The 25,968-nt window shown below is 43.9% G+C and overlaps 1 long non-coding RNA gene across 2 annotated transcripts in view; it reads right to left on the reverse strand.

Moving 5' to 3' along the window:
- LOC117095066 overlaps positions 1–24,696 on the reverse strand; it is a 50,888-nt gene extending 26,192 nt beyond the window's left edge. The window contains exons 1-2 of one of the 2 annotated variants that reach the window (XR_004441797.1): positions 24,354–24,696; positions 20,023–20,276 (exon numbers count right to left, since the gene is read on the reverse strand). This is a non-coding gene — a long non-coding RNA (uncharacterized LOC117095066). Of the gene's footprint in view, positions 1–20,022; positions 20,277–23,091; positions 23,751–24,353 lie in introns of those variants that run through there. The other variant, XR_004441796.1, reaches the window with a different exon arrangement.
- Between the last annotated feature and the right edge of the window lie 1,272 nt (positions 24,697–25,968).

Below are 25,968 nucleotides of genomic sequence, written 5' to 3' on the forward strand. Positions count from 1 at the left end.
AAGCTACTTTTTTGTATATGGTGAGAACACTTGAGGTCTATTCTCTTAGCAAACTTCTAGTATCTAATACATGATTATTAACCAGAGTTACCATGCTGTATATTAGGTCTTCAGAACTTATTCATCTTATAACTGAAAGCGCGTGCCTTTTGACCAATATCTTCCCATTTCCCCCACCCCCGGGCAACCACTATTTCTCCATTTCTCTCAATTCAACTTTTTAGATTTCACATATAAGTGCCATTATGCACTATTTGTCTTTCTGTGATCCCTAGTGATTCTGGTGCTGGTGTTCACCAACCACACCGAAGAACTTGACCTTGTTTACACTCCAAGCCCCTTGATGCTCAAGGCTATAAGCCATGTTTAATTTATCTTCATATCCCTGGTGCTGGTCCAGGACCTGACACAAGGAAAGTCCATACTTGATCATAGCTGTTGAAGGAATGGGTCCTGAAACATCTCCAACTAAGAAGGCCAATTAAGGCCCAGCATAGTGGTTCACACCTGGAATCCCCCAGCACTTTGGGAGGCTGAAGTGGGAAGACTGCTTAAGCCCAGGAGTTTAAGACCAGTCTGAGCAACATAGTGAGACCCCCCTATTCTCTATTAAATATTTTTTAAAATTAGCCAGGTGGGCCGGGCGCAGTAGCTCACACCTGTAATCCCAGCACTTTGGGAGGCTGAGGCAGGTGGATCATGAGCTCAAGAGATCAAGACCATCCTGTTCAACATGGTGAAACCCTGCCTCTACTGAAAATACAAAAATTAGCTGGGCATGGTGGCACACACCTGTAATCCCAGCTACTCAGGAGGCTGAGGCAGGAGAATCGCTTAAACCAGGGAGGTGGAGGTTGCAGTGAGCCAAGATTGCACCACTGCACTCCAGCCTGGAAAGAGGGTGAGACTCTGTCTCAAAAAAAAAAAAAAAAAATAGCCAGGTGTGGTGGCATGCGCCTTTGGTCCCAGCTACTTGGGAGGTTGGGGTGGGAGGCTTGTTTGATCCCAGAAGGTCAAGACTGCAGTGTGCCATGATTGCACCACTGCACTCTAGCCCAGGTGACAAAGTGAGACCTTGTCTCAAAAAAAAAAAAAAAAAAAAAAGTTGATTGAGATGTCAAAGTCTTAAATGTGGAGTAGTTGAGAATGTGAGAGTAGGAAAGGAAACTAGAAAGCAGGGGTGATGGAAAATTCCTAAAATCAAATTTCCATTTGCTTCACGTTTTGTCAAGGAACACTGCACCAGTCCCTCCTTCGCTTTCAGCATCAACCCACTACTGAGCTTCCCTTGGCCCACCATGCCCAGGGTTACACCAATTAGCTACCCGTGAGCTTTTATATCATCTTCCTACCATAGACCACACCCTCCTAGTATTACAGTCGGGAAGTAGGTGCGCTTTAAGTGCCCCCTTGTACTGTCTCAGCATCCTTTTTTTTTTTTTTAGCTTTATTGAAGTATAATTGATATACCGAAGTGTGCACACATTGAATGTATACATCTTGATGAGTTTGGACATATGTGTATACCTATGATATTATCATCACAACCAAAGCATGTAATATTTCCATCATCTCCAAAAAATTTCCTTGTGTTTGTTATTATTATTATTTTGTAAGAACACTTGCAATGAGATCTGTCCAATTAACATATTTTAAAGTGCACAATATAGTGTTGTTAGCTATAGTTACTAAGTTGTATAGCAGGTCTAGATCTTAATCATCATCCATTCTTAGTAACTGGTAGTGCCCAGAGTGAGATAAAATGTTTAAGAGCCCAATTTTGTTTGGATGAGCGGAGGCAAGATGGTGCACTTCCGGGTTCTTCATCCCCCCCCCTCCAACTTTTCCCGCGCGCGCGAAAATGCAGCCGACGCCCGGGAAGGTGCAGACCAACTGGGCATGCGCCAGGTGACGTCAATCTGAAGAGACCAAGATTTACCTGGTCGCACCTGCGGAACGCCCCGGACACGCCCGTGCCCCGCCTATCGCCCTCCCACTCCCAGAAAAGCCGCTGCGGACCAGTGCCACGCGCGGACTTCCCAGCTTCCCCACTGCGGTCGGGACTGCCGGAACTCCGTCCGAGAGCAGCACGGAGAACTCTGGGGGCCTCATTTGCCGGAGGCCAACAGACCTCTCCTTACCCACCTTCTTCCCCTGAAGCTAGGTGACCAAAATAAACTTGCAGTTTTGCTCCTACCCTTGCCTAGTCGCTGGTTCCTTTGCGCCCGCTCTGGTGGTCTTAGAAAAAACAAGTCAGTAACTAGTTCATGCTCCCTGACCCCTGGCGCTTAGCTCGCTTTCTCACCATCTTCTACATAAACCTATCAGACTTTCAATACATAACCCCAGACCCAGATCTACCTCCAGACAATAGTCCAGAGCAGTGGTTCTCCCATCTCCTAACCTTCATTGAACATCTCCAGTGGCAAGGGACACTCCGTGACTACACGGAAAATGAAGTCTCATTTTATACTTATATTGCTGTTTCACTCATTCACTCAGACCTTTGCTAGTCCGCCTACTGTATGGCAATTTTTTTCTCATCACTGAAACTTGGCCACAAGACAGCCGAACACACTCAGTAGTACATAGCTCTGCCAGTTGCCTTCCTTAAGGCTATCAAACTTCTCTCCACACAATAGAGACCCCTTTCTCATGGCTCGCACTTATCTGCCAAAGGCTAGACTTGACCTACACTGTGAATATAACCAATCTCTCCCACTGCTTCCTCTGTGAGGCTTTAGAAGGCCCCCACCTAGTGGCAGCCCCCTGCCCATGGCCTTCAACACAACTGGTCAAACATCCCACAATTCACTTACACTCCAGGCGCCACTATACCAGAAATCCAAACTGCCCAATCCTTCCTTTCCGTTATTCAACTCCAAATTCATCCTGAGGTAATCATGCTCAGGCACCCAATGGAGGCCACACAGCCCCCATTGAAGGCTATTTCTCATCCAAACTGCCCAATCCTTCCTTTCCGTTATTCAACTCCAAATTCATCCTGAGGTAATCATGCTCAGGCACCCAATGGAGGCCACACAGCCCCCATTGAAGGCTATTTCTCATCCAAACTGCCCAATCCTTCCTTTCCGTTATTCAACTCCAAATTCATCCTGAGGTAATCATGCTCAGGCACCCAATGGAGGCCACACAGCCCCCATTGAAGGCTATTTCTCGTCCAAACTGCCCAATCCTTCCTTTCCGTTATTCAACTCCAAATTCATCCTGAGGTAATCATGCTCAGGCACCCAATGGAGGCCACACAGCCCCCATTGAAGGCTATATCTCGTGCAACTGATCTCTCTCTAAAACTCTTAACCATACAGCCATTAACTGATCCCTCTATGTCCCCGTGTCCTTGGTCCTCAGTCTAACTTTATACAGCCAGGCAGAAGTAGCAGAGCTTTTCCAGCAACTTTCCATGCCACTACGCCACCCCCGTAAAAAAAAAAACGGGCTGTTGTCCTCCCTCTAGTTATTGGAATCAGCTGAAAGCCTGGCCTCCCTGCAGCGCCGAACTACCTCAATAGCCTAAGTAGCTGCCCAAAACAGGCGAGCCCTAGACTTGCTTATAGCTGAAAAAGGAGGCACTTGTCTCTTCCTTGGAGAAGAGTGCTGCTATTATGTTAGCAAGTCAGGCCTAGTAGACACTAACATTCAAACCCTCAATAAAATAAAAAACTGAGATACAAAACCTTAACACCCCAACCTTGCCAGGACCTTCCTTCTGGGTTTTGCCCATATTCTGACAAATGCTTCCATACCTCGTTCCTATACTAATACTGTGTCTTATTTTATTTTTCATCCGTGCGTCCAAATGCCAACCATGGGCCCCGACCTTAACGACGCCCCTTAACAGCAGGAAGTAGCCAGACAGACCACGGCGCCCCTTTATCACTATTACCAATAAAAGGTTGGACTGTTTGGATGAGCGGAGGCAAGATGGTGCACTTCCGGGTTCTTCATCCCCCCCCCCAACTTTTCCCGCGCGCGCGAAAATGCAGCCGACGCCCGGGAAGGTGCAGACCAACTGGGCATGCGCCAGGTGACGTCAATCTGAAGAGACCAAGATTTACCTGGTCGCACCTGCGGAACGCCCCCGGACACGCCCGTGCCCCGCCTATCGCCCTCCCACTCCCAGAAAAGCCGCTGCGGACCAGTGCCACGCGCGGACTTCCCAGCTTCCCCACTGCGGTCGGGACTGCCGGAACTCCGTCCGAGAGCAGCACGGAGAACTCTGGGGGCCTCATTTGCCGGAGGCCAACAGACCTCTCCTTACCCACCTTCTTCCCCTGAAGCTAGGTGACCAAAATAAACTTGCAGTTTTGCTCCTACCCTTGCCTAGTCGCTGGTTCCTTTGCGCCCGCTCTGGTGGTCTTAGAAAAAACAAGTCAAATTTGAAGGACAGCAAGGAGTGGGTCTCATATCATACTATTTTTGAACAAACATAAAGGAAAGTTTGTATTCACACAACTAGTAAAATCTGGGAAAGAATATAGATCCTGGTTTGTAAATCAAAGTCTTGTGTATGCTGTTTGACATAGATGTTAGCCAGATTAGAAAACAAAAAGACTGTGTGTGTCTGTGTGTGTGTGTGTGTGTGTGTGTAGTTAAAAATGAGCTGGCCAACAATTTTTTAGTTTCCTATTGGAGCAAAAAGAGTTTAATTCTTTGTTCCAGTGTTTCCCATCCTGGTTCAGTGGGAGCTGAAACTGTTCGCCTAACCCTCAGGGTCAAAGAGTTCTGTGTAATTGGAATGCTATTTTGTTTTCAGGCTGTTTGATGTTAATGGCTTGATTACCAATACAGTGGTGTAGCAAGGAGTTTCATTTGGGAGGTCTTAGTACCACATGTCAACAAATAACAAGAAAAACATTCCTGCATGTCTCCAAAACACACACACACACACACACCCCCCAAATCCTGATTTACTCCCCTCCCCACAACAAATCTCTTTCTCAACATTCCATCTAAGAAGCTTTCCACTTAAATACTTTTTTTAAACCAGCTTTTTATTTTGGAATAATCTTGGATTAACAGAAAGTTGCAAGGGGAGTACAGAGAGTTTTTGTATACCCTTCATCAATTTCTCCTAATGTTAACATTTTACATAACTTTGGTTCATTTGTTCAAACCAGGGAATGACAAGCTCTGGCAGCCTGTAGGCCAAATCCAGCCCACTGTCTGTTTTTGTAGGGCCTACAAAGAGTATTAAATGTTTGGGGTTTTTTTGTTTTTTTTTTTTTTTGAGACGGAGTCTTGCTCTGTCGCCCGGGCTGGAGTGCAGTGGCCTGATCTCAGCTCACTGCAAGCTCCGCCTCCCGGGTTTACGCCATTCTCCTGCCTCAGCCTCCCAAGTAGCTGGGACTACAGGCACCTGCCACCTCGCCCGGCTAGTTTTTTGTATTTTTTAGTAGAGACGGGGTTTCACCGTGTTAGCCAGGATGGTCTCGATCTCCTGACCTCGTGATCCGCCCGTCTCGGCCTCCCAAAGTGCTGGGATTACAGGCTTGAGCCACCATGCCCAGCCATATTAAATGTTTAATGGTTAAACAATCAAAAGAAGACTAATACTTCATAGCATGTGAAACTTACATGAAACTGAAATTTCAATGCTCATAAATAAAATTTTAGCCAAACAAGTTGGCTCACGCCTGTAATCCCAACACTTTGGGAGACTGAGGCAGGAGGATCACTTGAGGCCAGGAGTTTGAGATCAACCTGGGCAACACAGTGAGACTCTATCTTTACCAAAAAAAAATTGTTTAAATTAGCCAGGCAGTGAAGTGTGCCTGTCGTCCTACCTATTTTGGAGACTGAAGCAGGAGGATTGCTGGAGCCCAGGAGTTCAAGACTGCAGTGAGCTCTGCCATTCCGCTCCAGCCTGGGCAACAGAGCAAGACTCTGTCTCAAAAAAATAATAATGATAAATTTAAAAATAAACTTTTATTAAAATAGAACCATGCTCATTCCTTTATATATTTATTTGGTTGCTTTAGCTCTACAGTGGCCCAGTTGAGTGTTTGCACAGAGACCATCTGGACCACAAGCCCGAGTCTCTCCTCTGCTCCTTTACAGAAAAAGCTTGCTGACTCGGGATCTAAACTAAGAAATTAACGTTGTTACATTACTATTAACCAAAGGACAGGCTTTATAGCACCAATGTTTCCAGTTTCACAATGCAATCCAGGAACCACACTACATTTAACAAATGTATTTTTGCATGGTGAGCCTCTGCCTATTTATCCACCAGGTGTATGGTGGGTCCTACTTTGGAAAATTTTCCTGACTCACAAATGAATTTCAGCTGGCCACTTGAACAAGGTTTGTTTTTGTTATTTGTCTGGGATTATTTACGTCTTTCACACAATAGGCAAACAATGGACTACAACATCTGGGCTGGGAATGCTGTGCGAACTTGAAGATGGAGGAAGAGCTGTATTTGTTCAAGCAGTTCATGCGCTAGGCTAAGACAGGGCACCAACTCAGGGCCTCGAGAAAAGGGGGTTCCCAATGTTCCCCCTCGCACGGTGTGAGGCCTTCTCCTGATCCCACGCAATCCCTGCCTCAGCTCGCTGTCCTTTGTTTCCTGTTCCCTGGGCCCGGCCTGTGAACCACGCGGCTCTGCCTTTCAACCCGGCTGCCGCGGCTTTCGGCGCGCTCTGCAGGCGCGATCGGGCGGCGTCCAGTTGCCGGGCAACGGCCTGACAGGCTGCTCACGTTGCCGCCAGGGCCAAGACACATCCGCACCAGCCAGACTGCACCGCGAGCCTGTGGCCTGATTTCTCCCCCTCCATTGTTGTCGCTAACACAAAAGGCTACAACTCCAGTGTGGTCACCGGGCCTGCGTTGAATTACACGCCAGGCCATTCTTCGGGCCGAAGCCTCTGTGGGCTGGGATGCGTCCCCTCCCAGGGCCAGAACTCTGGGCCTCGCCAGCCTCTACGCGTTGTCTCCCTCCCTCCGCCACTTCCACCCACCTACCGCCTTTGTTCCTTTCAGTTGGCAGCCAGGCCCTCGCTTGCCTTTTGGCGGCTCTGAGATCACTGGCGGCGGGCTTGGGCAGTCCTTCCCACCCGCTCCCCTCACTTTCAAATTAAGCACTGCACATAAAATCCCAAGCCTATTCAGTCATCTCTTCTTATCTCTTTCTCAACCACCTCCCCAACCCCCATCCCTCTCTCTCAAGTTTCTAAGGCTGCCGTTGCTAGGGAACTCAAACCTGAGGGCTGAAGGGAGGTTTTCTACGGTGTCTGCCAAACTCCCAAAACTCAGAGGAAGGAGGCAGCACAAAGTCTTTGGGATTCCCCAAACGCTGAAGAGAGTTACATGTAACTCACCACCCTCTACCCCATAACCTAGTGTTCAGCATTGTGTTTGGATTCAGGGAAATTCAGTGCTGAAGTGGGAAAAGATTTCAAATCACACTAAGAAGCAATTGTTCCTAATGTAAAAGCTGAAAGGGGTCTCCTCCCAAAGGAAAAACGTCCCAAGGTATGAGTTTATTTTTCTTCAACATTGTAACATGGACAAAGAGTGTTCTTACATCAGCTATTTGATAGAAATCCTTACTTAATGAGGGAGGAATGCATGAAGATAACAATATGCTATCTAGCTTTTTAAATACTAATACCAGGCTTTACGTGGTGGCTCACGCCTGTAATCCCAGCACTTTGAGAGGCCCAGGTGGGAGGATTGCTTGAGCCCAGGAGATCGAGACCAGCCTGGACAACAAAGTGAGACCCCTGTCTCTAGAAAAAATAAAAATAAAATTATAACCAGTTGTGGTGGCATGAGCCTGTAGTCCCAGCCACTACAGAGGCTGAGGTGGGACGATGGGTGTGAGCCCAGGAGTCTGAGGCTGCAGTGAGCCTTGATCTCTGCAGTGAGCCATGATCATGCACTCCAGCCTGGGTGACAGAATAAGACCCTCTCTAAAAAAATAAACAAATAAATACTATTACCAATGTGAAATGCCTCCTCAGCTGGGGTCCCCAAGTGTGGGCTCCACCCACAGCGCCATCCGCAGGTCAACGGGGGAGTACATGCTGGCTACAACCAGCGTGGGAATCCAGGTCTACCTTGCTCCTGCAGCCTTTTGCCATCTCTTTGTGTTTCTCCGATTATTACCTCTACCCTCCGTATAATATTCTGTTAAAACCTAGGCATAGGGCTGGGCATGGTGGCTTACCCCTGTAATCCCAGCACTTTGGGAGACAGAGGCAGGCAGATCACCTAAAGTCAGGAGTTTGAGATCAATCTGGCCAACATGGCAAAACCCTATCTCTACTAAAAATACAAAAATTAGCCAGGCGTGATAGTGGGCTCCTGTAATCCCAGCTACTTGGGAGGCAGAGGTGGGAGAATTGCTTGAACCCAGGAGGCAGAGGTTGCAGTGAGCCAAGATCATGCCACTGCACCCCAGCCTGGGTGACAGAGCAAAACTCTAAAACAAACAAACAAAAACCTAGTCCCAATGAAGTAAGGTAGGCCATGAGAGGGATTCAAACCATATATTGTAACTTACTCTTAATACACAATTCATATTACGAGGGTGGCAGGGAGAAAGTCAAAGCCTGTATACCTTTCCTCTATTTTAACTTTTTCAGTTGGTCAAGGCTAAACTCCAGTTACCATGAATCAGTCAAGCAGGGGTGATGTGCAAATATTTGTCAACCAACGTGGCACAAGCACTGACCCATCAGAACAGCTGTCGTACGGAGGGGCATGGTCCCTGGCTGGTAGCCGGTATGAGCACGACCCAGCTGAACAACACTCCTGATACCCACTGAGATCACAGCCCCATACTAGGCAATTGCTGCGCTTCAAAGGGAAGCCCAACAGGCAACACATTGTCTTCTCCTCAAGATATTTACCATTTGGTTAAAAAATAACTAAAATTAGCATACATGAAATGATACCAAATATCAGAAGAAAACAAAATTTATTTCATAGCTTGGCATTTTCTCATTAATAATAATAGCTAAACTTTCACAACAACCCTATGAAATTGTTAGTATTATTATTGCCCCCATTTTACATAAATGGAAACGGAATCACTAGAGACTTCTTCTCCCAGCTTTGGTACATGTAGGATAGAGGGAAAAACAAGAGGGAGACACTTATTAACCGCTGCAGTGTTTCAGGTGCAGTTCCAGGCAAGATGGGCCATGTCTGCAAATGACCACATTGTAGAAACATAGATTTAGCAGGTATGTATAGGACAAATAGGAGGAAGAAAAGCAGTGATCAAGAGCACTAATTAGGAGAACTTTGGAAGAGTCTAGATCAAAAATTATAGGAAGGAAACTAAGGGAATAATAGTACACTAGCTTCAGTTACCTAGCAAACTCAGGGGAGCAAAACCAGAATGCTTTGAGGGAAAAGAGAAAAGAAAGTCAGGGCTATAGGGGATCCCTGGGAGGAGGGGCTCCAAGCCTCAACCACAGACCAGGCAGTTGAGTAATAAGGCCTTCCTTCAAGACAAGCAGATGAAGAAAGGAAAGAAGTGATGTAAGAGGCACTTGGGAAAGAATCTTAGCCACTGATTTGTGTGGGGGATGAGACAGAAGACTAAAAAGTGGTGGAGGTTTTAAGCATGCAGAAGTTTGTTACAATAAATAGCTCAAGTGGGATGCAAGAGTTAACTCAGCAGCCCGAGGCACCTAACTCATCTCTGAGTAGCTTACCAACAGAAAAACTGAACTAATGAATAAATATTAAATTACTTTATGTTATGCAAAACAGTGCTAGGCACATAGTAGTAGCTAATTGAGTGTTTATTAATTGCTTAAATAAATTGAGGAACAAAGATATGTGCCAATCCTAAACTTTTCTTCAAATTGATGTGTTTTCAGCTTCTGCCCTGGGTCCAAGGCATGGAGGTACAATAGAAAGAAGCAGAAGACTTGGGTTTGTATCCTGGTTCCGGCTGTAACTTGGATGTAACATCTTAAGGTCATTTCATTCCTCTGTTCTTGGGTGTCCTTGCTTGTCGAATGCTGAGGCTGGACTAAATAATCTAAACCATGAAAATTCAAATTTTATAAACATGTATCCACCCAAATACTTGAAGAAAAATGAAGCATTTTGTGCTGAACAGAGCTTGGCAATTTTGTCCAAAAGCAATAGAAATGCATCTGACTAAATGGTGAAGGAGATGATCATAGGCTCTTTTCCTCTAAGAATCCTGGCAATTTTCACACTTTTGGAGGGACTTTCCCATCAATTTTGATTGCCATGATTTCACACTCATGGAAATTTCCTCAGAGAAGCAGTTTCTTTGGCAACTTCATGCTCATGATCATCATAGCATCAATAGGAGTGACGCAGACATGTCAGCAGGAGAATAGGCCTCTTCTGAGGCCCACATCTGAGCAGTGGGAAAAGGCGCTGTCTCCTTTTGTTACCAAAAAAAAAAAAAAAATACAGAAGACACAAAGATTTTTACCACACTTGTCACATATGGTGGCATAACTGGAAGATGAAACTAAAATCATCTCCATAAAACAAAGGCTTTGTGTGTGTTTCAAAGACATTTTATGTTGTATAACATGGAATTAGCTCTTTGAGCATTACATATACATATGAGCATTATATATATATGAGTATCAATGCTCATATATGGCGTTACATGTATATGTGTGTGTGTGTGTGTGTGTGTGTGTGTGTGTGTGTAATGCTCAAAGAGCTGGAGCTAATATATTCTGAAATGAAAGTGTATTGAATTCTTCCTTATGCTTCCCCTCCCAGGAAAACAGGATGCCACTTAAAAAACAGACTGAAAGGAAACATTGTTTGGGGAGAGCTTATCTATAAACAATGAAGTGTCCTCAATAATAAACAGTTCCACCAAGTGGCACTCATGGTCACATTCACTATGCCTTGGCTTAGTATATGTTGTGCTAAAATCTAGACTTAGCTTTGATTTACTATTGTCTGTTTAGTTGCATGTTCTTCTCATTGTGGTCCATGGATCAGCAGCAACAGCATCATCTGGGAGTTTGGTAGAAACACAGAATCTCTAGCCCTATGGGCCCAGACCTACTGCAGCAGAATCTGCCTTATAAAAAGACCCCCAAGTGATTTTTACATTACAATCAGAAATAGACTGCTCTAGTCTACAACACTCCTCTATCAGAGATAATGTTCAAAAGTGGTTTGATTATTTTGAAAAGACATTTTCCTTTCTGGGGAAAAAAACTGTAGAAATCATTGGCTACATTGGTCAAAAATGGCACTAGTACTCTAGTCACAGAAAACAATGAAATATAGCATGCTATCATTAGTATAAGAAAATGCCAACAGACACCTGTGATCAATGAGGCTTGCATTTGTGGTAATTTTGGGACTCCTCCATCCACATTCTCTTGACCCAGCCTTCCTATGACCAAATGTTCACTTTTGCAAGATGGCTGAGGTTAACAGTGCAATCTGGCCACAGAAAAGAGAAAAGCTTGCTGACCCATGCTGACCTCTGACCTTGACCTCATTAGCTAACCAAATGAGCTAACCAGCCATGGACATCAGAGAGCATTATGTGTTGATTGAGCGGAAGCATAAGAAAGACCAGTAAAAGATCAGTTATACAGACATTTCTACCTTGATCACCCATACTTATTAAAACAATATGAGGAGCACATATGCGATTTCTTTTCTATCTTCCTGCATTTTTCGCCATTGTGCAGCAGGACTTGAAGACAACAAAAGGTTCTTTTCTTTCATAGCTCTCTACTCTTTTCCTTCAAAGTAATTAAATTGTAATTATAAATTTATTCTTGTCTTTATTCTTTTATGATAGTCTCCACCATTAAACCCCCTAAAGGCAGAGATCTTCTTCTTCTGGTTTGTCATCTATACCCAGCACTTAGCAAGATCCCCGGTGCCCAGTAGGAGTTCAAGAAACATTTGCTGAATAATGGACTAAATGAATAAATGAGTGAACAGTGGGTCAGAGCTCTAAAACCAAATCTACCTAAACTATCCTGTAACATTCAAGGAGCATTGAATATTCTATTATGCTAGGGACTGGATATACAAATTTGCCTTTCCTTTTTTCCACATTCTTGTGGAAAAGATGACTTATAATAGTATTAACAGTTAATATTGTAGTCACTGTTCAGGCACACGTTACACATGTTAACCTTGATCCCGACAGCAGCTCTAGGAGACATTATCTCCATTCTGCAGTCTGAGCCACAGAAAGGTTAAGTAACTTGCCCAAGGCCACACATCTAGTACCTGTATGTGAACGCAGGCTGGCTGGCTCCAGAAGCCATACTGTTAATAAGGCACATTGGTAACTTGCCTTCCAATAAGCCAGCAGCGACTGGATATCATGAGAAGCAGTCAAAGAGGTAGACACAAGATCTAAGGAAGCAAAGAAGGGACAGCTGGTTCCAAACCCAGCCTATGCTCTTCAAACAAATAATCAAAAGCGAGCACTTGCTGCCAAGGAAGAATTCCCTGGCAAGGTCTGTGTGGTGGCTGCAGGGTGCAGCATGGTATACCTTGGGGTTGGAGTCAGCCTCCCAGAGGGTCAATTTCATCTTTCCTCAGCTTGCTCTTTTCAGTCTTGGTAGCAACAGAGATCTCAGTCCAATAAAAATGCGTATTAACCTACACTGTGAGTTTGGGGCAGGAAGCAAGCTCTGGTTTCAACAGTTTAGTAGATTCAGAGGAAGCTGGAACAGGATATCAATGACATCCAGATTCAGAACTTAGGGCACAAAAGGATAATCACATACTCAGGCACGATGCAAATAACTGTTTTCCCCCTTGGCCATCACTCTACCTTTATTCTTCCTTTCTCCCCATGCCAGGGAGGGACCTGTCTCCTTCAGTCTTAACATACATTAGGGTCTTTCAAGTGGAATCACTTCCTTTAATTCCTGATAGGTTATGAGCGTGACCTCTGGTTCCGCTTCATGTGTTTCAAGCTGAGATACCATCAGAAATCACATTTCCCTTCCAGGGCTTCACAAATTACTCTGGTGTGCAGATGACATAAAAATATACTCTCAGTTCCTCGAAGTAGTTTAACAGAACTTGAAATTTGGGGGAAATTATACACTGTGGCGCAATTTTTAAATAACTTGCTTAAACCAGTTCAGTTGAAAAAGGAAGATGCCATTTAATTCAAGTCTTCTCGAAGGCAACTATCTTTGAGTAGTTCCTTGGCCACTGAATCCATAACTCTGGGACCTTTTTCTAAGGAATAAGTTATAAGAAGTAAAATAAAAGAAACCTTCTGCTAAATTAAAAGTTACTTGAGTCCAGGCATAGTGACTCATGTTTGTAATCTCAGCACTTTAGGAGGCAAAGGCAGGAGGATCACTTGAGCCAGACCAGCCTGGGCAACATAGGGAGACCCCATCTCTACCAAAACAAAATTTTAAAGAAACATTTTTTAAAGTTACTTGATATAGTCTTGGTCCATTTTATGTCTTTTTACCTTCTGCCTCCTTTTTGGTTAATTATACCTTTCAATGTGTTTTATTTTCTTTCTTTTCCTATTCCTTTTGTACTTAAAAGGTACCCGCATTTTTTATTCAAAAGCAAATCTCTCTCACAGCAATTCCACTTACCCTACAGGGTGGGGTTGTACTCCCTCCTTCCACCTTCTTTTTCACCAGCCCCTCCCAAATTCTTTGCCTCTCAACTTCTCTCTATTTGCTTGCTTCTCCCACAACCCAATTTATCTTATTTCTCTCTCCCTTACATGCCCAGATGGCACAAAATGAACAGTCCAAGGTGATGGTATTTTTCTATGTGCCGTTAAACTTATTTGTATTTTTTCCTGTCTGTGGATATATTATCACAGAATTTAGTCATTCCTTGGAAAACATTACCAATGACTTGCAACTCAATACTAACAATTTCTATGATTCCCACTGTTATAGCAATATACCAGCTATAGCCATATCAAGTGCAACTGATAACCAGAGTGAAGGCTAGATAGTGGTGAGTGTTCTCTCCTTCCAAGTCAGTGCCCTCCCTGCAGCGGCCTGGGTGAAGGCGGCCATTTAAGTAAGGGGCACACTGAGTGGGAATGGGGTAGGGTGCAGTGGTAGTCAATATTTTTATTAGAAACCATTCTGTTGGGCCAGGCACAGTGTCTCATGCCTATAAGCTCAGCATTCTGAGAGGCCAAGAAGGGTGGATCACTTAAGATCAGGAGTTCGAGACCAGCCTGGCCAACATGGTGAAACCCCATCTCTACTAAAAATATAAAAATTAATTGGGCGTGGTGGCTCATGCCTATAATCCCAGCTACTTGGGAGGTTGAGGCAGGATAATTGCTTGAACCCAGGAGGCAGAGGAGGTTGCAGTGAGCCAAGATCATGCCACTGCATTCACTCCAGCCTGGGCAACAAGTAAGACTCCGTCAAAAAAAAAAAAAGCAAGAAACCATTCTGTTGATCTCATTTGCCCTGTGTGGCCTGACAGAAGAACCTGAGAGCTTTAAACTTGACATGAATAACCACTTACGTGTGATTTTCCAGCCATGTCTACATTCTGAGTAACTGAAATGCTTTTCTGTTGCTGGTTTCAGACAAGCAGTACTTTCAATGTGCCACTGTCTAAGACACACACAAAAAAGAATTTGAAAACTAAATACAATTAGGTAGAAATATAAATTCAGTCATGTAATGTTTTATTATTACTTTTTTTTTTTTTTTTTGAGACGGAGTCTCGCTCTGCCGCCTAGGCTGGAGTGCTGTGGCCGGATCTCAGCTCACTGCAAGCTCCGCCTCCCGGGTTCACGCCATTCTCCTGCCTCAGCCTCCCAAGTAGCTGGGACTACAGGCGCCGCCACCTCGCCCGGCTAGTTTTTTGTAGTTTTTAGTAGAGACGGGGTTTCACCGGGTTAGCCAGGATGGTCTCGATCTCCTGACCTCGTGATCCGCCCGTCTCCGCCTCCCAAAGTGCTGGGATTACAGGCTTGAGCCACCGCGCCCGGCCTATTATTAATATCTTATGCAGCACAGAGAGAATGGTTGAAATACCTTTTTTTTTTTTTTTTTTTGAGATGAAGTTTCACTCTGTCACCCAGGCTAGAGTGCAGTGGCGTGATCTCGGCTCACCGCAACCTCTGCCTCCTGGGTTCAAGAGATTCTCCTGCCTCAGCCTCCCAAGTAGCTGGAATTACAGGAGCCCACCACCACGCCTGGCTAATTTTTTGTATTTTTAGTAGAGATGAGGTTTCACCATGTTGTCCAGGCTGGTCTTAAAACTCCTGACTTCAGGTGATCCACCTTCCTCGGCCTCCCAAAGTGCTAGGATTACAGGCATGAGCCACTGCGCCCAGCCAGTTCAAATGCTTTTAACATTTGGGTAACCACTTGCTAAATTTAACTTTTACCTAATGCTTGCTAATAAGAATAATCCTAAGCTAACTGAAGTTTTCATTACCTTCCTATCTAACACCATTCACCATGGTTTAACTCTTCAGCCCACCAAAGGAATAAGCAAGACCAGTGGGCAATTTTATTTTCATTGTACAATATCAATTTTATTTATATCCCAAGAAAATATGGATGAAAAATTACAGTTGAGTGGTTAGACTAAGGTAGTATGTAGTATTGCCTAATACATCAAGTTTTCTGCTAATAGTATTTCTAAATCTATTACCCTATTAGAATAGAATTAATAATTTGCTATGCATATATAACAATAGAAATCAAGTTGGAAGCTTGTTTCTTCCATAGGTCTTCTGCACTGTCACTGTTCAAAACAAGGTCTCTTTCAACAAAGTGCCCACATCCGACGAGTGATGTTGAAATGTTAAATGATTTGTAATTCCTAATAATAACTTTTGTTAAGTCTCTTTTTTCTGCCCATTAGCATCCTTCAAAGCTTTAATGATCCATGTAATTAAATTACAACCCAGAATGAGAACTTTCTGGAAACATATAATGCTAGAAATATAGATTTTGATTAAAAGCGAAGCAACATAATTTAAAGACAAATGTCTAAATGTCATTAAAATTGGGGGAGCATGGTCCTAAAACGAGTGCTTCTGATAAAGAAGCGAATTGAAGATGTGTAAGAGGCCAGAGAACCACACCCCCAAGGCCAAGGTCAAGATTAATTCACTTTCTAACTAAGACAGATGAGAATGATTGCACAGGAGCCCACAGAGATGAGGGCCATGCATCAAGCCCTGATACCTATGGATTTCAAATGCTGCAAATAGCCACTGAAAATTCATCAATTCCATTTCAAAGGAGCAGTCTTAATGAACAAGGAGCAGGGCTCATGCAATCACATAGTTCAGACTTGGGGGAGCTTCTACCCAAGGAGTAAGTGGTGTCAGATTCCTGCCAGAAACAGAGCTACAGGGGAAAACAAACAATAAAATAAAATAAATCTGAATTTCATCACCATAGGAGAACATTTTGCTATTTTGTCACCTGAAAAGAAATAACAGCACAACTGCACAGCTGATACCTTTGGATGAGGTCCTGCTGTCTTCAGAGAAAAGAGAACATCTGAGTGAAAAGCATGGCAAGTTTCTCAATCCAGATCCTCTGCATTCATATTTTTTAAAAGATGAAAAAAATGTTAAGGTATGAAATGAATGTGAGTGCATGTATGTGTGCACACGTGTGCACTCAACCCTGCTGCTAAATATATTGTGAGATTTCTTATTGCTAGACAAAGCAAATTAGTCATGCTGTTCTAGGTGGTCAGAGGACAAAGGAAAGAGCTCATCCTCCCCCGACCCTACCCCTTGTACAGTCCGGGAGAAAATGTCTTCTGTCTATTGCAGTGCACTTTAGAGGATGATTAGCTTGGTCAGGCTCATTCTAGCATAGCATTTTAGTAGAGCACATCTGTTTGAATTTCTAGACTGATGCCTCAATGTCTACTCCCTAGACACTTAATTTAACACATCTACCAGACAGAGATCAGAATCTCTTGATATTACATGTTAGCCACAGATCAAAATAGTTGGCCACATAACGACTCTAGCTTCATCTAGCAGTTCCCACAACAGCTCGGCTCTAACCCATTATCTGCAATGGTGAGAACTCACATCATCCTAGAATTGTAAAGAAGTAGCCAAAATTTATATATGATAGAAACTACCCTTTAGGGTTCTCTTTCTACCCCTTAGAGACTCACTGTATCTTTCCTATACCTTTTTAATTGCACTTTTGAAATTAAAACAGTTCATAGCTCTATGACACTTCCAAAATAGTAGGGAGGAGGTTTTCCTAAACACCTTGACTGAATGTGCAGAATCCATACAGAAGGATAAGTAACAATTCACAAATACTGACTCAGTTGTGTTTGGTTTATGTTACCTTTGATTATCCGCACTTAAGCCATATGAGATTACTTCTCTTTGACTCGAAGCCTAGTGATGCTTTTTTTTTTTTTTTTTTTTGAGACAGACTCTCATTCTGTTGCCCAGGCTGGCATGCAGTGATGCAATCTCGGTTCACTGCAACCTCCGCCTCCCAGGTTCAAGTGATTCTCATGCCTCAGCCTCTTGAGTAGCTGGGATTACAAGTGTATGCCACGCCCAGCTACTTTTTGTGTTTTTAGTGGGGACAGAGTGCTTTTTTTTGTTGTTTTTTTGTATTTTTTGAGTCAGGTTCTTGCTCTGTCACCCAGGCTGGAGTGCAGTGGTGTGAATATGGCTCACTGCAGCCTCGACCTCCTGGGCTCAAGCAATCCTCCTGCCTCCACCTCCTGAGTAGTTGGGACCACAGGTATGTGCCACCATGCCAAGCTAATTTTTATTTTTTGTAGAGACAGGTCTTGCCTTATTGCCAAGACTGGTCTCAAACTCCGGGGCTCTCACAATCCTCCCACCTTGGCCTCCCAAAGTGCTGAGGTTACAGGTGTGAGCCACCAGGCCCAGCCTGGTGTTTTTTGTTTGTTTGTTTTTTAATCACAGTGCTGTTCCCAAAAGATCTTCCAGGATGATTTATATATTGCACTATCTAAGAATTCCTGAAAGCCAGGGCACTGAAATTCCAGACCTGCCTGTTGCCTAACTCTTTGTCATCCAAACCTCATGAGTGCCTTTTCCATACATCCTAGCTGGTCTTCCCTCTCCTCAACAGAGAGAAATTCAAAAAGAGCTGGGAAGTAGCAGAGTGGGGAGGTGGAGGGAAGCCCAACAGAATGTGCCTGAAGGAGCCTGGAAAGAAAGAAAAATCTGTCAAGCAGAATGCCAGTGAAGAGCTTGCTCTGTGTGTTTGGAATGCCAACTAAACAGGGTCCTAAGGAGAAGGTTCTTAAAATAACTTTTTTGTCTTTATGTAGCCACCATGTGATACTACTTAGAGTATGGGAAAGCCAAGTGAAAGGCAAATATTCCAGCTATTGCACATGCTCCAATTAAATATTCCCACTGTAACTTGTTTGTCCTATATTTTATACACAGGAATTTGGGACAATATAGTTCCTTCCTTGAAAAACAAGCATTTTCCCTCCTGGCCACCACACCATAACACAATTGTAACCCTGGTGTGCCTGGTGGGCCCTGTTGAGCCTGCAGCCTCTCCTTCCTTGCTGCACTGAGAGCTTCCTCCCCACACTGTGTACTCCAGGAGTTTGCTCTGCCTGAGCCTGTTTATAGCACGGGAGGAGGAAGAAACAAAGCAATTGTGAAGCTTGTTAATAGGCAGTTCATATGATATTAAAGGTGACCTTGCCATTTCCAGTTCTATTTATTCCACTTCCTTCCAAACCGGGGCAAATCCTTCCTTTCAGGGCAAGAGCACCGCTCTGTGGATACAGTCTGTGGGAACGGAGAAAAGTTCAAGCCCTCAGAGGTTATTCATTACCCATGTCTGGAAATATAGTATTTCCCATTCATGCACATGTTGGGTCTGTAAATCACTGCTACTTGGCAGGAGAGGAACCTTGGTGAAAAGTAGTTTTTATTGTTGTTTACTGCAAAAAGTATTCATATCAGTGAGGTTTACTTTTATCACACTGGGGAACTTTCAAAAAGAAAAGTAATGATCTCCTTTTTGCCAATATAATATATACATATAAGAATTTTGGCCGGGCGCGGTGGCTCAAGCCTGTAATCCCAGCACTTTGGGAGGCTGAGACGGGCGGATCACGAGGTCAGGAGATCGAGACCATCCTGGCTAACACGGTGAAACCCCCGTCTCTACTAAAAATAGAAAAAAACTAGCCGGGCAAGGTGGCGGGCGCCTGTAGTCCCAGCTACTTGGGAGGCTGAGGCAGGAGAATGGCGTGAACCCGGGAGGCGGAGCTTGCAGTGAGCTGAGATCCGGCCACTGCACTCCAGTCCGGGCCACAGAGCGAGACTCCGCCTCAAAAAAAAAAAAAAAAAAAAAAGAATTTATACACACATGCATACACAGAAGAATCCATACTACGTAGACTCTACATGCATATGTGTATATATGTGTGTGTGTGTGTATATATATATATATAAAATGTGTGTGTGTGTATATATATGACTTTCTTTTTTGAACTTGGCCTTAGCACAATCTGCAAATATTAATCACTCAAGTATCTAACCCTGTCAGAGAGGGAACAACAGTTCACAGTTTGGTGTCAGCTGGCTGGCTGTGGTGGTGTTTGGGGTTGTTTGTTGCATTCTTCAGGAAGCAAAGGTATTTCCTGAAGGACCGAGAAAGCCAGCAGGTGTATTGTGAAGTATAATAGGACACGTAGGTACGACTTGTACTCAGTGGGGACAGAAAATTCCTCAGCAACACTTAGGCTTGACTATTCTGAACAGTAGTTCAGCTGTTCAGCTTAACTTCCTCATTGACAGTCTCAAGGCATTTGCACCATCAACATAAATGGAGTTTTTGCTGTACATTGAATCTGGGAGGGTAGAAATCAATGTGTGTCATTAAAACGCTTTCACATTCCTTTTTCTCCACTGAGAACACTTTGTTTCTATTTTTATTTTGCCCCTCAACTATATGGATAGTCCTCATCTCTTCATTTAGTGGACAAATGTGCTGTCGTTGAGACAGTAAAAGAGCTGATAACTTAACTGTAAGTGCTTACCTCATTGCAATGTCTTCCTCAGTTCCTCCTTGGTAAAATTTCCAATTTATCCCTCTTCCACTAAGTATTGGGGTGACAGGGAGGGGTTGAGAGTGGGGAAGACTGCAGTGTGGTTTACCATTCTGGTCTCCCCTCTTGGTGGAGAGATGAGAGGCTCCCCTCAATGGCTCAGATGAGAAGTTTCAGCCTGAGATCTCATGCCACACAAAAATCAAAGAGCATCTTCAGCACATTCTGTCAAGTTTATTCCATGTCTGCAGAGAATATGAGCATTTGGCTCCAAGTGCACTTTTGCATTCACTCACTCGCTTATTCAGTCAACAATCATTTTCCCAGCATGCCTTATAACTCTAGGAGGTATAAATCTGAGCAAGATTGGCCCCTGCTCTCAAGTTGTTCAAAATCTAATAGGAACAAAACAGAACAAAAAATATATATACACACACATATATTTCGGTAATTCTAACACAGGACAGAGGGTGAGAAGAATAGAAAACGAACAAATTGCTATGAGCATACAGAGAAGGAAGTAAGTCCTTCTGGCCAGGTGAGGAAGGGGGAGATCATAATAACATTATGTAAGGTGGCTTACACAACTGGGTCTTGCAGAGGTGAGACCTCAGAGATTAAGGAAAGTCATTGAGACAGTGGGAAAGCATGAGCAAAGGCAGAGAGGCAAGAAAGTGTATAGGGTCAGTTCAGGACACAAATAGCAAGTGGTCCTATTTGGCAGGAGCACAGAATATCTGAAGAGGAGGAAATGGAGGGGAGGGGATTGACCTCGGGTAGAATTATTAATACTAACTTACCTAAAACACTTGGAAGACTATTTTTCTAAGCCACTAGGCTTGGTTTCTAGGCATAGTGGACCACTACTGTTCCCTTCCTAGCATAATACCTTTTAAATTTATTAACTTGTTTTGGGGCATTTCTTTCTTTCTTTTTTTTTTAGATGAAGTTTCACTCTTGTCGCCCAGGCTGGAGTGCAATGGTGCAATCTTGGCCCACTGCTACCTCCATCTCCCAAGTTCAAGTGATTCTCCTGCCTCAGCCTCCTGAGTAGCTGGGATTACAGGTGCACACCACCACGCCCAGCTAATTTTTGTATTTTTAGTAGAGATGGGGTTTCACCATGTTGGCCAGTCTGGTCTCAAACTCCTGACTTCAGGTGATCCACCCACCTTCACCTCCCAAAGTGCTGGGATTACAGGCATGAGCCACTGAGCCTGGCTGGGCATTTATTTCTTTACTCATTTTTCCCAATAATAAGCAAAGCTCTGATGAATAATTTTGCACATAAGTTTTTGCATAGGTCCATACTATTCCTCTGGAATACATTCCTAGAAGGAGATTTGATGAGCTATAGGATGTGGATTGTTCTCCAGTCATGGTGAACCAAGGAATATTCCACAGGTAGAAGGAGACAGCCTGTCACTCCTAACCTCCCCAATGCTTGGTGGCCATTTTAAGTCTTTACCAATTTGATAGACCAAAAACAATGATTGAATTTTTATTCTAGTTTTCATTCCTTTGATTACTAATGAGGCTAAACACCTTCATCAAATACTAATGGCAATAGAGCCAACATATAAAATCCTTCAGGTTGGATTTTATTTGTATGAAATGAACTAAAAAGAATGCTTCAGATTCATTTTCCTTTTTTTTTTTTTTTTTTTTTTTTGAGACGAGTCTCGCTCTGTCTCCCAGGCTGGAGTGCAGTGGCCGGATCTCAGCTCACTGCAAGCTCCGTCTCCCAGGTTTACGCCATTCTCCTGCCTCAGCCTCCCGAGTAGCTGGGACTACAGGCGCCCGCCACCTCACCAGGCTAGTTTTTTGTATTTTTTAGTAGAGACGGGGTTTCACCGTATTAGCCAGGGTGATCTCGATCTCCTGACCTCGTGATCCACCTGTCTCGGCCTCCCAAAGTGCTGGGATTACAGGCTTGAGCCACCGTGCCCGGCCCGATTCATTTTCATTTTGCTTCCCGAAATGAGATTGTAAAACTATTGATCTTGAAACTGCATCTATGGGAAAATAGGAGAGGGTGGCATGATTTTCCCATTGATTGCACCTGCCCCCAGCTTCAGTCTTCGTTTGACTGGGAACAGCTGGCCTTCGAAAATTGGCCATGCTGTAATGCATTGTACCAGAACCCCAGTTCTGTGCCTTATCTTAGGCTCTTTGAACCTTGACCTCTTCTTCCAGCTCTTTGAAGCCTCATTAAAATTTATTCCTCTCCAAAGGCATGTATCATATCATATTTTGCTTGGAATAGACACTTAGCTTTCCCTTCTACAAAGTGGTAAGTTTTTTGAGAGCAGCTTTGTCATATTCATGTTATCCCCTGCAATTGCTAACATGAGGCCTCCAGCATTTTTTAAATGTAAATAAATATAACAGTTTAAAAAGTATTCATCTCCTTCTCTTAAAAACAATGATATTTTGTTGTCATTGAGATTTCTTATTCTTGGAAAAACTCCCTGCCCCCAACATGAAAACAAAATCTCAAATAAAAGATATAACCAAATTAAATAACACAATGAATTAAATAATATCCTTAATACCTAAGTAACACCCAAAGAGGGTATTTCCTCCTTTCTAGAAACTCTTCCCTTCATGGGCCAGCTGTCATTGAATCATTAAATTATATTGTATTCTAGTGGATGCAAATAAGAACATGTTTTTAAGCTAAATATGGTTGGTTTTTGGACCCAGTTGTTTTTTCCCTTTGATTAAAAAATAATTTCAGATTTTTATACATATTTAAGGACTGTTTATTTAAAATCCCAGATTGAAGTATTTTCTAAACATAATTCATGTTGTATTTCTCCACTGGAAAGGTTCACTTCCATTGAGCACAGGGACTTCTGAAACAGAACCTTAATAGCATACTTAGCCAAGGAATAGTCACCAGCTGACTAGCTATTGATTTAATGTTCCATCATTTCCATGGTTCAATCACACCTACCATGGTGAATCAGTTGGAACATCTTCAATGAACCAATAAATAAGCAATTTCCCCCACCAAAGGGATACGTTTCATGTGCGGCAGAGGCACACATAACTTACCTCAAACAATGTGAGGATCAAGTGCAGCACTGATTTACCCTGAATCATCCAGCTTTCTGTTTTCATTAATGGTTTAGTCCTCTAATTGGCACAAACCCCACACACCAGCTTTTTGTTTAAATATTTGGGCACGTGATGTATCTCCGCTTGAGGTCAGGGACCATTTCTTACATACTTTATCATTTTCCAAGACATATATTAGGTGGTCAATATGTATTTGTCAAATGAGAATCATATGTTAAGGTAGAATAGTGCCAGAGTTTGCTATATGCCTGTGGTTCTCAACCCTCTGTATCCATTAGCATCACCTGGGGATCTTTCTGACCCAAGCCTCATCCTCAAAGCCATAGGTTTAATTGGGTCTAAGATAGGGTCTGAGCATTCCACCCAAAAAGCTTCACAGGTAATTCTAATGAATTGCTACACCTGAGAAGCATGGCTATATTGTGACACAATTAGGCAGGCAGGAAGTATGGTAAGTGGTCTGGTAAGTACCACACAGTACCACACTTCTCAAAGTGTGGTCCCTGGACCACCAGCAGCAGCAGCAGCAGCAGCATCCTGCCACTTGTTAGAAGTGAAAATTATTGGGCCCCTTTCCAGACCTAGAGAATCAGAAACAGGCCAGGCATGGTGGCTCATGCCTGTAATCCTAGAGATTTGGGAGGCCAAGGCAGGTGGATCACTTGAGGTCAGGAGTTCAAGACCAACCTGGCCAACATGACAAAACCCCATAGCTACTAAAATACAAAAATTAGCAGGGTGTGGTGGCACATGTCTGTAATCCCACCTACTTGGGAGGCTGAGGCAGGAGAAGCACTTGAACCCAGGAGGCAGAGGTTGCAGTAAGCCGGAATCACGCCACTGTGCTCCAGCCTGGGCAATAGAGCAAGACTCCATCTCAAAAAAAAAAAAAAAAAAGAGAGAGAGAGAATTAGAAACTGTGGGCGACATCCATAAATTTGTGTTTTTGTGCCCTCCAGATGATTCTGATGCCTCCTAAAGTTTGGGAACCACTGTAATAGAGAAATCTATGTTGAACTGAAAATGGCAAGGCTGGCACTGTCTTAGAGACTTAACTGATTTCAAGTTATATTAAACTCAAAACATAAAGCAGGTTATGCTTCCTAAAACAACACTCCGAATCATAGTTTTTTTCTTTTAAAGAGACAGGGTCTCGCTCTGTCACTCACACTGGAGTGCAGTGGTGCAATCATAGCTCACTGCAGCCTCAAACTCCTGGGCTCAAGCTATCCACCTACCTCGATCTCCCGAGTAGCTGAGTAGCTGGGACTACAGGCACATGCCACCATGTCCAGCTAATTAAAAAAAAAATTTTTTTAGACAGAGGATCTTGCTTTGTTTCCCAGGTTGGTCTCGAACTCCTGGCTTCAAGTGCTGGGATTATAGGCATGTTGGCCATTCACTGCCCCCACCTGTAGTTTTCCTTGGTATTATCCTTTTAACACCTGAAAACAAAAAACAATTTCAGTATATATAAGATACTCCACTAAGACCAAACCGTGGACATGGCCATGTCCGCCTTCCCTATACAGAGATACTTGGCCTAGAGGGGGAACCAACCACATGTCATCAGCTCCTGCCTTCATTGCTCTATGCATCGTGGTGGCCCTTAATACTTGGGCAAGAGACTTATTACTCAACCTCAATTTCCACTCATTGTAAAATCAAAGGCAGCAGGAACCTCAAACCACAGGCCCAACTTTCTAGCCAGGTCTGCAGAGCTTCTTCAGAAGCCAGGGTCAGAATTAGGTGTGCTTCTGCTCCCAGCTGTGGGCTTGTGAGTGTAGAATGGGAACACCCTCATCCCGCCTTCCACCATGGCTTCTTCCTCAAGGGCCCAATGCTGGATCTGACTCAGCTATGGAGGGTGAGGAGCAGAGGGACAGTGGCCGTTGGTGGTGGCAAGGGGGAAGTGATAAAGGGAAACGCGGGGGTTGGTGGCAACAGCAGAAGTGATGACTGGCAGCACATGATGTGGTGAAGGGATAATGGCGTGACTGTCACACCCCACCATGACAGGAGGCTTGTTTGCCACACCTTTATCCAGATCCATTCAAGGGACAGGCAGATTAGGGTTGCTGGTTTAAAAGTGATTAAAAGGTCGGGCGCAGTGGCTCACCCCTGTAATCCCAGCACTTTGGGAGGCAGAGGCAGGCAGATGGCTTGAGCTCAGGAGTTCGAGACCAGCCTGTCTCTAAAAAAATTTTTTTTAATTAGTTGGGCATAATGGAGCATGTCTGTGGTCCCAGCTACTCAGGAGGCTGAGGCAGACAGCATCACTTGAACCCAGGATACAGAGATTGCAGTGAGCCAAGATCATGCCACTGTACTCCAGCCTGGGTGATAGAGCAAAACCCTGTCTCAAAAAAAAAAAAAAAAGTGATTACAGGCCTAACAGAAAGTAAGGTTGGTGATGCAGACCTGTGAACAAATCTCTCCAAGTCTGGCTGCTGTGCTACCTGTGTCAAAAATCACCAGAGGTAATTGTTAAGGCTGCAGCCTCCTGAACCCCCACCTCAAAACTCCTGAATGAGCATTCCTTTTTTATTATTATTTTATATTTTACTTTAAGTTCTGGGATACATGTGCTGAACGTGCAAGTTTATTACATAGGTATACATGTCCATGGTGGTTTGCTGCACCTATCAACCCATCATCTAGGTTTTAAGCCCCACATGCATTAGGTATTTGTCCTAACCCTCTCCCTCCCCTTGCCTCCCACCCCATGACGGGCCCCGGTGCGTGATGTTCCCCTCCCTGTGTCCATGTGTTCTCATTGTTCAACTCCCACTTATGAGTGAGAACATGCGGTGTTTGGTTTTCTGTTCCTGTGTTAGTTTGCTAAGAATGATG

Source organism: Trachypithecus francoisi, unplaced genomic scaffold, assembly GCF_009764315.1.
Source record: "Trachypithecus francoisi isolate TF-2019V2 unplaced genomic scaffold, Tfra_2.0 Lachesis_group13, whole genome shotgun sequence".
NCBI classification, from domain to species: domain Eukaryota; kingdom Metazoa; phylum Chordata; class Mammalia; order Primates; family Cercopithecidae; genus Trachypithecus; species Trachypithecus francoisi.